The sequence below is a fragment of the Rhododendron vialii genome, chromosome 5a (genome assembly GCF_030253575.1).
Source record: "Rhododendron vialii isolate Sample 1 chromosome 5a, ASM3025357v1".
NCBI classification, from domain to species: Eukaryota; Viridiplantae; Streptophyta; class Magnoliopsida; order Ericales; family Ericaceae; genus Rhododendron; species Rhododendron vialii.
The window spans coordinates 35,249,138-35,254,094 of NC_080561.1; the positions used below are offsets into that span (position 1 = coordinate 35,249,138).

The 4,957-nt window shown below is 38.7% G+C and overlaps 1 long non-coding RNA gene across 1 annotated transcript; it reads right to left on the minus strand.

The window, feature by feature from the left end:
- Positions 1 to 1,199: 1,199 nt before the first annotated feature.
- Positions 1,200 to 4,134, minus strand: LOC131327301 (uncharacterized). The gene is made up of 3 exons (XR_009200259.1): positions 4,095 to 4,134; positions 1,442 to 1,708; positions 1,200 to 1,394 (listed from the first exon to the last, which is right to left on the minus strand). It is a non-coding gene; the product is annotated as an uncharacterized LOC131327301 (long non-coding RNA).
- Between the last annotated feature and the right edge of the window lie 823 nt (positions 4,135 to 4,957).

Below are 4,957 nucleotides of genomic sequence, written 5' to 3' on the forward strand. Positions count from 1 at the left end.
GAACCCCACGCAATAATCTGTGCGCAATCTATGTGTAAAAGTCTATATGTGTAGCACTGTACGTCTGTCAATCCAGGCCCTAAACAAAAGATGTTTGGTCTTAATTATTGGAAAGAGCAGGGGACAAGAACCGAAAGATGGTCCGACATTTTTCGGAATCACATATTCCATTCTTTTCTTGTCAAAATTTTTTTCAGTGCCGAGCGGGTACCATCTGGTGTCTGCTCGCACATCTGAGTTGTTCATTGCGTGTTTGAACGACTCAGATTTGGAGAGAGAAAAAAGAGAGAGAGTGTGTTGGCGTGAGAGGAAAGAGAGGGTTTCAATCCGAACTGTCCAAAAGTGTATCAGACAGTTGAGATGCGCCGAACGAGTACTACATGAGATATACCCGCTCGGTACTGAAAAATCCCTCTTTCTTCTCCCAATGCTGCTTTTGCCATCAGGTTTTTTTTTTTTGAAACGACAAATTTTTTTATTATAAATTCGACAAAATGATGCATTGAGGAAGCAAAACAGCATTCTTTTCTTCTCCCATTCGAAATGCTGCTTTTGCCATAAGTTTGTTTTGAAACTACAAATTTTTTTATTATAAACTTGACAAATGATACATTGAAGGAGCAAAAGAGCAGATGACTTCTCTAAGGCATCAAATGTGAGTTTCACATGACAACAATTCCACTCTGTTTTTCCATGTTCTTCCCTATTAAACTTTCCATTCCCAATTTTATTTAAAGGTGGGGTTACGTTTTAGGGTTTTACAGATGGGTGGAAACGAATTGGGGGGAAGAGAGATTTGGATGGAAAGGTAATATTGAGATCGGTCAGAAAATGTAAGGATAAAATTGAAACGGAAAATTTTGTGAAGACGAACTTGAAACCGAGCCTATTTTGTAAAGATCAAAAAAGTAGATAAGTCTATTTATAATTAGTAATTGAAAGTGTCCGAATCAGCTTATACAGACTTCCATTAATCTCTAAGGGCTAAATCCCACCCTCCGTTAATGAGAATTCTGATTAAAGCCAATGCCAAACCTCATGTGAACTACAGTTGATAACACTTAGAAGGTTTCGAACCTAGGATCTTGAGAAGAAGCAAACCCCTGTAAGTTCCAAGCCTTTTGAATTTGCATGCGTAAAAGTTTCTAGCATGCAATATCTAACAAGGGTTTCAAATAATGTTTCTTTTATGGATAGAGTGAGAAAAATAAAATATCATTTAAATATGTTTGTATCAAATTGAGAGATACATACGGAAAAAAAAAATAAAAACCCCATTTCCACTGCTAAGAAAATTCAAGAAATTAAAAATTCTCAGCCCTTTACACAAGGATTCAAACACCAAAATACAATGCTATCATCAAACCATATGGACAGAGACTACCATGTCACACCTTTATTTCAATTGGATGCAATGTGGACAGAGACTACCATGTCACACCTTTATTTCAATTGGATGCAAATATTTTGTATCATTGTATGTACAACCACCACAAATTCATTTCACAGAGCCATGAAATTGAGGAGCTCCCAGTGGGGGTGCCGGAGGTCCGTAGTACTGGGGCACTCCCGTCGCTTGGGCCCGGGCCTGTGCCCTACCGAAAATGTAGCATGCTAGAGCTATGATCAAGAACAACAGAATCACCGGCAACGATATCACAAAAATGTACCCCATAGTTTGCTTGAATTAAATCTTTCGCAGCCAAACCTACATCACAGTGGAGATCAACAAGTTGAAATGGGACCCATTCATCATTTCACAAGTATGAAATATAACGTGCAGGAGGAAAAAAATTCAAAAAGCTGTAAATGTTTTTCTGTGAATACAGGAGAAATGATCAACGCCGAACAAAAGGGTCAAGAGCAAGTCACTTCCCATGTAAAGTTCCAGAAGCCCAACTTGAAAGGAGTCTTAAGGAATTAAAGCAAGTTGATGACCAAATTGATATGGATGCCTCATTAACCTTCCCTGTGCTGCCAAATTTTACAGTCTTCTCTCAATGTTACTTCCACTCTAAAGGTTGCATAGCAATGCCTTATTTTCTTCTTTTGATCCAAAAGCAATTCTTTTTATACACACAAAGACTAAAAACCGTATGACAACCAGTACAGGTTTTCTGGACTTTGACCATATTCGTAACAATATTGCGGGATATTGCAAGGGAATAGTAATACTTGGGCGTACATGTACTATGTTCGAGTGAGTGGATTAAATCAGACAATTTAAGAAGTTTCAGAGGAGATTAGTGGAGGGTATAAAGCAGGAGGCAAGCATTGGATTACCGACAACGACCTGATGGCTAATCCTTCCTTTTGGGATGTTTATAGCCGTTTTGTACTACTGATCCGGAGCATATTTGTAAACCAAACAGGCAAACACCATGGTAGCTCTTGCAATTGTGCGATTAGGTTCTGTTTTGGTTCTGCTGCCACTGCAACCAGGTTCAGCTTCGCTACATAGTTGGTTCTGCTACTGTGATGACCGAGTTTGTTGTCAATCTATAGACCATTAAGGAATCTATATTGTTATCGGCTTTAAGTTTGAAATGTACCAAGGTGTTTTCGAACTCGGGTTTTGTATCCTTTTTGACGATTGAATTGGCACCTTGTCAACTCATTTTTCCTTTTTCCTGGTGATTGGGAGCTAGATGATATGGTCAGGGTGGTGGCGCCACCATAGTTAGGGTAGACCTCTTCCTAACAATGATGCCATACTGGCCTTTCTCCTTTTAATCCCCTCCTGTACTGAGCTTGAGACTAATAATATTTTCTGTTTTTGCTGTTCTAAGAAAAAATTTAGTTGACTCTAAAAAACCATGTGGGTCTCAACTGGATTATTGAGCGGGCGGCAACCGACAATCTCCTGTCTATGGCGGCCATCACACGGGGCCAAAACCTATTACTAATAACCACTAAAACTCGAGCTAAGCAAGAGATGTTATTTGTGTTCATTGGTCCTACTTCTAAACCCAAAGCCTATGCAATCTTACAAATTCAACGTTTAGGGTTTCCATATTGTCTAAACAGGCTAAAGTCCACAAAATACGGATTTCGGCGCAGTTCATTCACCTCACATACATCAAGTAAAAGGTCCATTTAACGGAAATAACTTGTCTATTGCCATTAGTTTGAAAACAAACTTTTTAACGGAAACTCACTTATAAACCCTATCGGCACGGGTAGAGTCTTTATGAAGTTCCTCCATTATCCATAGTACTGAAAAAAAGATCCAGATGAATCACCATAATTTTCATTTCTAGGTTGTTGAATTGAATATGAATGTCTTCATCAGAAAAAGACAAAAAAGGGAAAACAAACCTAGAAAAATCAAATTGCGATTAGCTCACACGCAAATACAGGGAAGAGGTCGGTATGATTGGGATTCATATATCTTCTTTATGACTAGGTGTCCGGTTCAGTTTACGCGCACCTCGACTAATCACGGGGATCATAAACTCACCGACCATTAGTGGGGGCCCCACTTAAAGCCCGAGCAAATGCTCCATACAGATTGACCTCAAAGGAGTCGATAGCACCTGAAAGATATCGAACTTGAAATTTTAGGAGGGAGCAAACTCCTAAGTTTCAAACCTTGACTACTAGACTAATCCCGTTGTGATTCATATTGAAACCCCCATATGTTTTCAATTGGAGGCATACTTTCACATGGAAAGCCAGATTGGGATAATTACAGTCTGTTTGGAACTTGTTGAAAGAGAAAAAAGGGAAAAGAAACTATAAGAATTTTTTTTACTGTGCTTAATTCTCTTCTCTTCTCTTCCCTTCCTTTAAAATCAAGTTCCAAAGAAAACCCTAGAAGATTGCAAGATTTTTAACTCAAATTCAATCCGTTTTTGAGAGTTGAACAAGTTTAGGATTGATTCTTAATTGTAATTCTGGGTCACCCTTTAATCATCGTAAAGTTTACGGCACGCAGCTTCTCTAATGCAACTGTCTAATCAAAAGAAACTCAAACAAACCCTTTGCTTGATCTTAAAACAAGAAAATCTGGTCTCAATTAAATACTCCATGGACTAATTGATAGTAAAAAATAAATCATCCAAGAAACTAAGAAGGCAAGAACCCGGAAGTACCTGAGTCAACTGAGGGAGAGAAACCCAGAATTCGCAACTGCAAATATGCGTGTTACAAGTATTTTGATGGGCAAGTTTGGGTGTTTTATGAATTTTTTTACTATCAGAAATCCGGGTCAACTTGCGCACACGTAGCTAATTCTCAACACTGAAATTAATGACCGGAAAAACTTCTGATGGCCCCGAAGTTTAAAATGGTTGGCCGAAATTTAAACTTGGGATCTCTTGAAAGAAAATCCCTTTAGTTGATTTCTTGTAACCACTTTGCCAAATCACTTGGATAGGGTATTTCATGGAATAATTTACACTGACTGACGAATAGCTTAATAATTGAAAGATTGGAAAATCACGTTTTCTACACCTGGCTGGCTTCCATGACGTAACTTAAAAATTGAAAGATTGCCATCACGTTTTCTACACCAGGCTGTCTGACTGTCTCCCATCACGTTTCTACACCAGTACAGAGCTGTGCTTGACTCGTTAAAAGCATATTCGAGTTTGATTTTTGTAGGATGTGTGTTTGATAAATGACCTATTACGAGCTCAAAAGTTTGATCCAAATTGTACAGTTGTTGAGTTCAGTAAGTGTAGTATTTGGGGGTTTGTCGATCGAGATTAGATCACCTCTCCTGTGCCGGGTTCGTCTAGCCTTTCACCTGACCTACACAACAAACGCATGACTTAAGGTCAATCCGACCAACCACCAAAATGATTCTTGGACGAGCAAGTAAAAAAATGTATGAAGAGAAGTAAAGTGGTAGGGTTTGAGTGGAGAAGAGTCTTTGGCCCCGTTTGATAAAGCTCTTATGAGATGGGATTGGATTACTAAGCCGAAAGTATTAATAATACTGCGTTTGGTTTCC